The sequence below is a fragment of the Cryptomeria japonica genome, chromosome 1 (assembly GCF_030272615.1).
Source record: "Cryptomeria japonica chromosome 1, Sugi_1.0, whole genome shotgun sequence".
Classification (NCBI taxonomy): domain Eukaryota; kingdom Viridiplantae; phylum Streptophyta; class Pinopsida; order Cupressales; family Cupressaceae; genus Cryptomeria; species Cryptomeria japonica.
The window spans coordinates 22,233,337-22,245,703 of NC_081405.1; positions in this window are offsets into that span (position 1 = coordinate 22,233,337).

Genomic DNA, 12,367 nt, shown 5'->3' on the forward strand with positions numbered 1-12,367 from the left:
CTACATGGGGAATAAACTCTCTAGGAGAAGGATCAACATTACTCTCTAAAGTCTCACTTTTGAGAGGGAGATCTTTGAAAGAGATGCTAACCATCTTGTTTTGAAATAGGGTTTCCTTATGAGTAGAACCAAGTTGAGGAGAGGGAGATGCTTTATTTTTAGAGGGAGAATGATTGAGATTCAAGGAAGGTGAGAAACTATCAATGGAGTTTTCAATCTTGATTTCATCCCCTTTGGCTAGGGTTCTCTCATGGGGTATAGAATAGTCTACACCTTCTTCTAATGGTTCATCCCAAATAGTGAAGTTGTTGTAAGGAACGTTTGAAGTATTGTCAATTTCGGGAGAGGAGATAACATTGTTTATTAATTCCTCATCCTTAGGAGGGAGAGCATCAATAGATGTGTTAAACTCATCCTCTTTCCTCAAAATATGTTCAATATGATCTTTAGGGGAGAGAGAATTAAGGAAATTTCTTATTATTTCATCTTCTTTCTCTAAGGGATGCTTATGGGTAAGACCAACTTTAGGAGAAGGGTAAGCATTTATCATTAATTCATCATCTCTAGTGGGAATTTTGTTGGAAAAGGAAATGCCATCACTAGGAAATGTAGGGATAATGTCATCTTCTTGCACAAAAGGATCCTCATGAAGGGAGTGTTTTTTAGGAGGAACATGAACATATTTCTCCAAAGATTCATGCTTAGGAAGGAGATCTTTGAAAGAAGTGTTCATAACCTCTTGTTGCACTAACCTACCCCCATTGGAAGGACCAACTTTAGGAGAAAATAAGTCAATGTCCATCAATACCTTTTCACTTAGAGAGGCATCATGTAGGGAAGGTGAAGTAACATTAAGAAAGCTATTTATGATATCATTCTCTTCCTCTAGGATAGCTAAATAGGAAGGGCACATTTTAGGAGAATTGTCAAGATCACTCTTAAAGTATTCATCCTTAGAGCATGGGAGAGTCTCAAAGGGATTGGTAGCAACTCTTTTAGGCACTAAAATGTTGTTATAGATGGGGGGAGGTTCTTTAGGAGAAGGAAAAATTGAAACAAGGGAAGCTAACCCATTATCACATCTATGAAATGAATGCATCATGACAACAATTTTCCTCTTTCAAATGATAACACATGCAAAATAGAAGGAAATGTTCAATGCAAGCACTTAGAATGTAGATTTAGAAAATGAAATTTATGATTCAAATGAGTTCCTAAATCAGATTTGAAATTAGTGATCCCAATTAAGCTATCCACAAGTTCAACTTTGAATTGAAAAATTAGGGTTTTAGCAAAAATTTCCTCTAAATTTTTGAATCTTGCAAGAAATTAAAACTTGTAAATACAAATTTGAATTTGAAATAGCATAAACACTCAATTTGAAAACATAAATCAGAATTAGAGAAGATTGGAGTTCACGTCGGGTTCACCAAAGATGTGTAGGGGAAAAAGTGACACTAAGCAAACATGCCCTAATCTCACTTTCAATCACACACTTGTGGAATACGAAAGAGCCTAGAGGTATCACACAATTGGCTACTTCTTTTTGTGGAAGAGAGAGCCATGGGATACCTATTAGGATTTCTATTCCTTTGTTGCAAATGATAGATAAAATGATGCAAGTTCAACTATTGGCCCTAGAGTGCAAGTATGAACTAGTAACAAGATTGCAAGATTGTAGAATTGAGATTTAATGATGAATAATTGTAAGGATAAGAGGATAAATGTAAATGTGTACCTTGAATGGATTTGATTCTGCAAGATCTGCCACTGAAGTTGGAAGCCTGAAATACTGAAGCTGCTAACTTTGAAACTGCCAAAATTCACTGAAATGGACAGGACCAGGGCACCCGGTGCCCTTGTCCCAGGGACCAAGTGCCCCACACCCCTGTCCTAGCTTTCTAGGTTGGAATTTGGTGTGAAGTTCTGTCTCGGTCCGCTTCCGTCGGATCTGCAACTTGCGGCATCCTTCGAATTTGGAAATCTGCACTTATATCTGAGAAGGGTTGTAGGTGGCTATATAGGGTTTTGCCTTAGTCAAACCCCCACTTTGGTGATTTCCACCTCCACGAATAGCCAAGTTGTATAGTAAAAGTTGTGTGTTCAGACCTTGTGTGTGTGCAAGATCCTAAAATGCAAGTAAGCAAACTAGAGCAACCTAGAAAGTAAACCCTAATTGCTTGTAAATGATAATGTAAATGCTCCAAATCAAGATGCAAAGTGATCTAAAGCATGAATAAAAATGATAGAATGAGGCTTATGCAAAGACATGAAAACAACATGAAATCATACCCAACCCCAAGGGAGGGGTACAAGCCAATCTTCAGTCGGTGATCCCCTATTGCTCTTCAATGTCTTCAAAGCCCTAAATGGATGAATGAAATTGATGAATGCTTGATGGATGGATGTTGAATGTTGTTGAAGTCTTCAAAGATCTACTCTTTCGCTGCGTAGAAGGCCCTTGAAACCAAAAATTCCCCCCCTTTCAAATGAAGAAAGAGAGCTCTTATATATGAAACCCTAGGTCTTAATTTCAACTTTTGGCTGACCTCGAGATTGAATCTCCCACCAATTTCTTAGGGTTAAGCTTTATTTTATGATTGGATCGTGCTCCTAAAATTTTGAGAAAATGTCCGGGACTGTGTGCACTCCAGGCGCCATGGTCCTGACAACTTTTCACCAAATTTTCAGGGCCGTCGGATATGATGATTTTAGAGAGAATCCCGAAGTTACAGGTGATTTCAAGATGTTTTGACCCCCGAAATCAAGCCCCCAAGTTCAAAATAGGACCTAATTAGGGTTTTTGATTAAATGATGTATTAGAGGAATAAAATGAAAGGGGCACACTTTAATGAAAAGGGCCCAACTTTATGATATAGAAGATGATGAAATAGGACCTTAGACCTAATTACTTTAATTAATTAAGTGCTAAAGGGGAAATGCAATGCAAAATGCAAAATGCGCCAAGGCGGGTGCTAAACTAGGTGTGAAATTGTACCACCCTAGCAAGTGCGTACAATTTACGATGCTACAGTTTCAACAGTGTTCAGATCTACCTCATAACCCATTTCTGTAACCCATATAGTTCTAGGTAATACAACTTCCATCCATGTTTCATCTTTCTTAATTACAAAATAGATTTCCTTATCATATTTATCTACTACACTTTGTGGTAGTCTCTCTTTGGTTTTCATTTTGGTTCAGAAAGCTTTGAAATATTCAGTTATATTGTTTTCATTAGTAGTACCCATGCCGGTGAAAGCTTCTTGCAATTGTTTTCCTACTGGTATGTCATATCTAAAGTCTTTATGTCCAATGCTAGGAATTTCCTTTGTGAAATACAACATTAAGCATACTAAGAGATTGCCAAAAGGAAATGTCCCTTTCTTATCACCTTTTATCTTCTTCAAGTTCATCCTTCAACCATTCACACACGTCTATTTTTGCATTATTGTTTACCATTTCATAAGCACTATTAATGCAAAGACTAGAAACTGAATTGAGTCAGTTTGCATGTGTAGTCTTATAGCCTAAAATCATACTTATGAATCTCACATTAATATCCTTGATGTCATTCACTCTCAGTTTTGCCAGGTCTACTGTCAGTTGAGGGTAGACCTGTCACTGCCCTAATTGCTTGCCAGGTGAATTTGTAGACTGAATCTAACCAAAGAAATTCTCCATGTGCCCTACTTAGGACAATTCTCACAACTTCCTCTAGAAATTCAAGGATGTTAAAGATTTCCACAAAACCTAAAGTCTCAATAACCTTGTGCTCAGGTTTGACATTGCCATTTTCATCACAAATTATGGTTTTAAACATCTTTAACATTTTTTTAGAACCTAATTATTCAATATTGTAGTGAATATATATCCTAGGGTCTTCAGCATAAGACACACCTTAGGAATCTTTGAAAATGTGCCTATGGAATCATCTTGCTTAGCTATCTTAGGAATAATTTTAAATACGGGCCTAGGGCATTTTATATTTTCCACAATAGTAGGGTTTGCAATAAATTCGGGAGAAGAAGAGGAAGCCATTTGAAAAATACCTTAAGTTGCCTTATAATGTCTAAATTCTTGAAAGGAATCACTTCACACCTTCGCCTGGAATGTCTTTGCTCGGATTTCATGCTCTCTACTAATTTGAATGCTCGGTGAATCAAAAATGAAGGAAAACTGATGATTTATAATGAAATTTCTTTCAACAACCACATTAAATGCTTGCCAGTTAAGTGAAAACTTAACACATCTGTCGGTAAAGAAGAAATCTATCTTCTCACCATTGCCCAAGGGTAAACTGCATGATATTCAATTTTCTCCAATACCCCCAAAGGGTTACTTGTCAGTTGGATGAATAATTTCCTGCCCGTGGAGTAATACTTTGTTTTACTGGTGAAGGAATAGTATCATCAACATTCTAATCTATCTTTCTAATCCATTATTTTGAAAATTCTTGCTTTACCTCATCAGCCTTTTCTTTGCCTTTCAAACTGGGTCCTTTATTATTTGTTGGTGAAGTCTTGCTTCTACAAAATTTTGCAATATGTCCAATTTTGTTACAAGCATAACAAGTCACATTATTCTTTTGAATAGCCTTTCCATATCCTATGTCGGTTTGTGTTCTGCATTGATTAGATAAGTCTCCAAATCTTCCACAAACATAACGTCTCACATTCATTTTGTAGTTTTCTGAATTATGACCAACTTTGTTGCATTTGTAACATTGACCGGTGGGCACATTAATGTTCTGATTATTTCTAGATCTACACTGATTTTCTCTATGACCATACTGGTTACAGTTAAAGAATTTCCCATTAAATTTTTAAGAATTAGGTCATCTTACCGATTTACTATGATCATGATTGTTTGCAGTACCAGAACTTTCTCCAACTTCAAATCCAAGTCCATTTGTAGCTCCATTAGGTTTCTGACTTTTCAACATATCATCAAGTTCTTCTGAACTTTTCTTGAATTTCTCTTTGTGTTGATTTGCAGTAGCCAACTCATTTTCTAGAATTCCCATCTGTCTCATAAGTTCAGTTTTATCATGTTGCATGTGACTCAGATCTGTCTTTAACATATCATTTTTATGACCGAGTCTTAGATTTTCATTTGCAGCATCATTGAGTCTCCTAGTCAAGTCATCTTCATTCTTGATGTCTTTACAAGATCTCATAGTCATATCTTGCATTTCATTCCTCATAGTACTATTTTCTTGTTTCATCTTGCTCACAAGTTCATTAAGAGTTTTCTTTTCATCATTATCATTCTGCATCTTCTCATGAAGTTCTCTTATTTTATTTCTAGCAATAGTAAGATTCTCCTGAAGTCCTTGAATGAATTCATGTGCAGTCCTTAGATCATCTTCAAGTTTGATATTCTTCAACTTCTTTGAATCATAGTCTACAAGAGATCCTTCCAATTGCTTTCTTAAGTTATCCATCTATACCGGTGTTAGAATATTCCTCATGCTGTTAGGCTTTTGAAAATAGAGGACCAAGCTCTGATACCAATTGTTAGGATTAATGATATTCCCAACGATACTGAGAGGGGGGGTGAATCAGTATCTAACCAATTAACAAAATATTTAACCTTATTAAGTATTTTGCATTCCAAAATAGTGTACTGGTAAATAAGGTATAATGCAGTAAACAGGAACAATAAAGACAGCATAGAAAACACACCATAACACAAGATGTTTAATGAGGAAACCCAATGTGGGAAAAACCTCAGCGGGATTTGTGACCCACAATATTCACTCACTGGCCAATGAATAAATATTACTTACAATGAGGGGCCTGCACATGTAGGAAGGCCAACTGCCTAGAGCTCGCTTCTCAATTTACAAGATAGAAGCCTCACTGACTTACAAAATGGATTATGAAAATCCAATACAATGTACTACTTCAAATCAACATCAACTATGCCAGGTTCAGTACTGGTTTAAGCTCTTTCTATAACCAAAACCTTCGCTATCAACTTATATCTTCTTATACAAAAATATCATTCATTGATGCTATCCTTCTACCATACTTCTACTACACAAAATGACCTATAAGATCTCATACATATATATGAGTCTTTTACAATATGTCATGTCAGATTTACAAAATATAATTATATTAAATACAATAAACAAAAGTTTATTCCCTGTCGGCTAGAGTGTCGGTATGCATTGTAGTCATTGTCGATGAAGTGTATGTCGGTGTATGTAGATGTCTATTCTGGTTCCGGTGCCTACCGGTGGCTTTACCAGATGAATGTCGGGTGGTTGCCAGAAGGTTTCCATCAATGACAACACCATCATTTCTCATTAGAGTGTAGATTGCCAATAGATATCATGCTAGATTAGCAACATTATCACTATAGATCTTCTCCTTCTCTCCTCTCTTTCTCTTTTGTGACTATTCTTCTATGTGTATCCCCATTCTTCTATTTTTCCCTTAATGTCTACTTGAGGACAATGCAAAGCATTGAGAGCTCTGTTGGTCTCTTTCATGTTGACTCAAAAGACATCCTCTATTCCCTTTCTTCCATGATAGTGTCCTTTATTTGGGTAATGACAATTATTATATGCATATACATATATGATATGCATGAGTTATCATAGAACATACTGACCCCGAGGAAAGCAAAATTACCTCGTGTTTTGTGTTCATTATCCTTGGGTTTATTCCTCGACTGGGGGCTAAATCCTTGCGATAACGTGTTTCCTCTCTTCTCTCTCTCTTGAGTGTATCCTACCTTAAAGCAATCACTCTCAATAAGGCATGCACAATCACTTTAAAGTGGGGGCATACACTCTGCTCATATTTTCTTTCTTGATACTTAAAAAGTTACTTTGTAAATTGGGCTTTGCTTTGTAATTTTTTGTATCCTTGATTTTCATGACTCATAGTGAGGAGAACCTTGCTACTTGCAGTCATGGTTTCTCCTTCTTGATTTTCCCTTTTACTTTGTTAATCGATGTCGTAAGATCCTAAGTCCACTGGGGGCTTGGTGTATCTTGCCTCCTTGGCATGGTAGAAGTCTTTCAATCTCGTTTCCTTGTACTTTACCAACAATATTGGCGTATACTTATACTCCAGCTAAAGTGGGGGCTAAATGTAGTCTCATAAAATTGTGACCCTTGCAATTTTCGACCACATTAGTGTCTTCACATTGGCAAATTGAATCCCCAAGCTTGATCGGAGACCTGAGACTTGCTCAAACCCCAAAAATGCACTTTTACTACCCCCCACACTACTTGAGCCTGCTTCTTGTCTTGAGATAAGGGTAGGATAGGGGCGTAGTGCCCTTGTCCTCCTAGGAAGGGGCATGGCTCCCTTGTCCCTACCCTATTTTCGGGCCCCTTCATTCAAAATGTGCACTGATCTTTGCAATTTTAGCTGGAAAACTTTCCTTGTGTCGGCCTATGATGCAAAATTAGTTCAATAACCCTAATTGATGAATATATATGTTGCATTTTCCCTCCCATTTGCATAGGCTAGATAAGGTGAAAATTGGTATAAGTTCGAATACATGAGATTGCGCATTCAAGCATTCCTTTCAAGCATTGAGCATTCTCAAGTCTCCCTTCAAGGACAGGTGTTGCATTCAAGTCAAGGATTCAACCATTAAAGAGGAGATCCATTTCAACATTCAATTTTACACAAGAAATTCTATCTACTATTGGCAATTTGGATTAATTGATTATGTGTTGCATTGATGTTTTTTCATTGATAGAAACACAGGTTGTTTTGGTTGTTTACCAGTTTCTAGTTGGTTCTGGTAGAATGGTTGGTTTATGATATTGATCTGGTATGCTCTGGTATGCTTTGGTTTGTGGAATTTTTTTGGATCTGTCATTCATGCTATTCAAATGTGTATCACGATCAGTTGGTTCATGATTTAATGACTCAGATTCTATCATTTGTTCTAGTAAGCCTTTTGGTCACTGGTAAGGGTTTTACCGATAGAGCTTTGTTGAAGATATTTTGATGCACATGATAAGTGGTGCTAGTGCGGCTTCTAGATGGCTTTCTAGATGTTGTTGGTTATCTTGTTCATGTTCCTATTGATCAGTGGTGTTGCATTTAGTCTATGGCGACCTATTTTGGGTCTGATGTTATCTAGGTTATGGACCGGTTTATGTAACGTGTTGGACGATGTTCCTGATGTGTTACCGATGGGATTTAATGATTGGTTTCTATTGTTTTCAGCCTAATCTGACTTGGTTTATCATTGGATTGTGGGTTTATGTTATGAACATATTGTATTATCTTTTAGGTGGCCGACCTAATTGTTTTGGTCCCAGGTTGGTATAAATATGATGTAAGATCTCTTTGTAGATCGTAGGTCAAGGTTATGGGATTATCTGTGTGTGAATAATGTTGTAATCATATGTAGAGGTTTTGATTGATCATAGGTGATCGAATTAGATTGGTAAGAGAGGTTTAAGACCTTTGGTACTGAGCTTAACTAGAGTTGTACTCAGGCATAGGAGATGCTATCTTTGCAGTTCAATCTTCTTTCCGGATTGTAGTCTAGATTTATTTTGTAGTTAGTGAGGCTCCTTTTTGTGATGAACAGTGCACTCTAGGTTGTTGGCCTTCTTGCACGTGCAAGTCCCTCATATTGTAATCCCATACTTAATGTAGAAGTATTATCTGATTGTGGGTAGGCTTCCCACCATGGTTTTTCCCCTTACCGGGTTTTTCATGTACAAATCTTGGTGTCATGTGTTCTGGATGGATGGTATCTATTCTGTGATTTATGTTTATGTTTAATTGTTATATCACTTATTCTGGTATTGAGTTTATGCATTTTGATATTAAGGATTTGAATTCTTAAAGTTCTGTAATCCGGTGACAATTGATTCACCCCCCCCCCCTCTCAGTTGTCCTCTAGTTATTTGAGTTGTCTAAAATTTGGTATTAGAGCCTGATCCTCTCTACAGAAGCTTAACTACTTGAGAAAGATCATATGGCATCTAGCAGTTCAAGTTCATCAAATACATCTACAACTATTTTCTGGAAATTAATTTCCTAGGCTTGATGGAACAAATTACAAGGTATGGAAGATTCAGATGGAGACTCACCTGAGATGTCTTGGAAAGTAAATTTGGGAGATCACTAAGAAAAGTGTAACCCCTTTTAATTTGGCATCTATAAATGCTCCTCTGATAGGCTTAGATAAGGAACTTGAGAATGATTGTAGATCTAGAGAAGCCCTTTTGTGTGCACTTTTTGATCAACAAATAATGAGACTAACTGATAAATCAACTGCAAAGGCTATATGGGACAAATTGGAGACTCTAAATGAAGGTGACCTACTATTAAAATTTATAAACTTGATGGTTATCAGGTGAGGTATGAGAACCTAAAGATGGAAGAAGATGAAAGGATTACTGCTTTTATGGAGAGAGTTAATGAGATTGTTTGGGGAACTCAATATTGTGGTTGATCTCTATGCGAAGATGAAATAGTTTCTAAAGTACTAAGAGGTTTTCTGCCAAAAGGCTACTATAATTAATGAGCTTAGAAGTATGGAAAACTCCTCTATTAATAGGGATACCTTAGTTGGGAAAATGTTTGCTTTTGAGCTTGAGGAATTTGGACCTGTAAAATCTGAACCTACTTTTCATGCATCTACATCATCTACTGGCAAGAGTGATTGGAAAGCTTTATATGCGAAGGAACTAGAGGATATAAAGAAATAAGATGAAGAGTTTGAGCAACTTTAAGGCTTATTTTCTAGAAGAGTACCTAAAGGACCGACAGGAAGTAACTATGAAGGAAAATCACCTTTTAAATGCTTTGCATGTAATAAGATAGGTCATTTTGCATCTAGATGTCTTGAAAGGAATTCAAGATTTGAAGAAAGAGCTAGAAGATCTTTTAGGCCTAACCATGATTATCATAACAAGCATAAGTACAAGATAAAAAAAGACAAATCATGTTACTATGCGGATGAGGAAGGTGTGACTGATTCTGATGATAAACCGACACAAGATTTAGCTAGTGGATCCAGCAATGGAAAGGAATGGGTATTTTTGGCTATCAAAGAAGATGATCTGGTACCTAAAGAGAAGGTCTTTGATGCTAAAATTGAAGACAATGATGAATGGGTAATTTATAGTGGATGTTCACATCATATGGCTGGAGATAAAAGGAAGTTCTTATCTATGCAAGAATTTGATGGTGGTCTGGTTAGATTTGGACATGACAAAGCATGCATGATCAAGGGAAGAGGAACAATATCATTGGATGGTAAGAATAACACTGATAATGTTTATTATGTTGAAGGATTAAGGCATAATCTTTTGAGTGTAGGACATTTGGTGGATAAGGGATTTCAGTTATAGTTCAAGGATGGAAAATGCAAGATTATCAACAGATCTGGATTGGAGATTGCAACTGGTACATAGAATAAAGGTAATATCTTTCATTTGAACTCTAGTGAGAAGATATGTTTGATTGCACAAATTGATGAGAGTTAGCTATGGCATAAGAGGTTGTGTGATGTTAATTTTGATTGCATTGTGAAGATCAGTTCTACTAAGGCAATTAGAGATATACCCAAGATTGTAAAGCCCTATAATCTAGTATGTATGAAATGTCAAATGAGAAAGTAAATCAAAACTTATTTTGAGAGTATACAAGACAAATATATTGATGTTCTTGATCTTATTCATACTGATTTGTGTGGTCCCGATAGGCTCAAAAGTTTTTCAGGGTGATAGATATTTCATGCTAATCATTGATGACTATTCAAGAATGATGTGGTTTACTTTTCTAAGGGAGAATTCTGAAGCATTTGAAAAATCTTTAAAGCTAAAGTTGAGAAAAAGACATGATTGAATATTAAATTCTTAAAGTCAAATTAGGGTTGAGAATTCACATCCACAAATTAACAACTATTATGAGAATAATGGGATACCGAGACAGTTGTTTGCACCCCAAACACCTCAGCATAATAGTGTTGTTGAAAGGAAGAACAAAACTATCTTGGATGCAGCTAGAAATATGATGATGGAAGATAATCTACCTCATTTCTACTAGAGAGAAGATGTAAGAACAACAATATACACATTCAACAGAGTTCATATCAAAGGAGATACCAGTAAGACACCCTATGAGTTATGGTTTGGTCATACACCAACAGTTAAGCATTTTAAAATCTTTGGTAGTAAATGATATATCAAAAGAGATGATTCCATTGGAAAGTTTGATCCTAGATGTGATGAAGGAATATTTCTTGGTTATTCTAATGAAAGCAAATCATATAGATGTTATAACAAAAGATTGCAAAGAATTATGGAGAGCACAAATGTCAAGGTGGATGAGCATAATAGAAGTCAAATCAGAACTAATGAGAAGGAACCAATAGTGGTAATGATCATAATTGAATTGGTAGCACCTACACTAGAATAGGATGTTGAACCGGTTACTCTGGCAGTATCAAAAAATTCAACAGTAACTGAAGATCAGGGCAGAGGAACAAAAAATTAGAAGACTCCTAGGTATGTAAGATTGAATCATTTAGAAGATCAGATCATTGAAGACAAAAACAAAGGAGTGATGGCAAGAAGAAGGTTGGAAGCTAATGCGGTATGTTTTATTTTTCAAGTTGAACCGACATCAGTAATTGAAGCTTGTAAAGATGAATGTTGGGTGAAATCTATGGAAGAAGAATTAGATTAGATAGAAAAAAATAACACATGGACTTTAGTTCCCCAACCTAAAAAATAAGAATGTTATTGGAACTAAATGGGTTTTTAGGAATAAATTTAATGAAGATGGACAAGTTGTGAGGAATAAACCTAGATTGGTTTGTAAAGGGTATTCTCAGAAGGAAGAAATTGATTATGGTAAAACCTTTGCACCGGTAGCTAGGATTGAAGCTGTGAGATTATTTATTACTTATGTTGCACATAAGAACTACAAGGTTTATCAGATGGATACTAAGTGTGCATTTCTGAATAGAGATATTAAAGAGGAAGGTTATATTGAGAAACCTAATGGATTTTCACTTTCAGATGATAAAAACATCATTTGCAGGTTAAATAAAGCTTTATATGGATTGAAACAATCCCCTAGAGCAAGGTATACAAGACTAGATAAATATCTTTTGAAGCTTTATTTCACTAAAGCTAATGTTAACAATTTTTTATATTATAAGATCACTGATGATGACATATTGATTATTGAAGTCTTTGTTGATGATATCATTTTTGGAGGTGAAGATAAGTTGTGTATGGAATTCTCTAACAATATGAAGAATGAATTTGAGATGTCTATGATTGAGGAGATGAAATTTTTCTTAGGTTTGTGGATTACTCAAACTAAGTATGTTAGAGAGTTGTTAAAGAAATTTGGGTTGG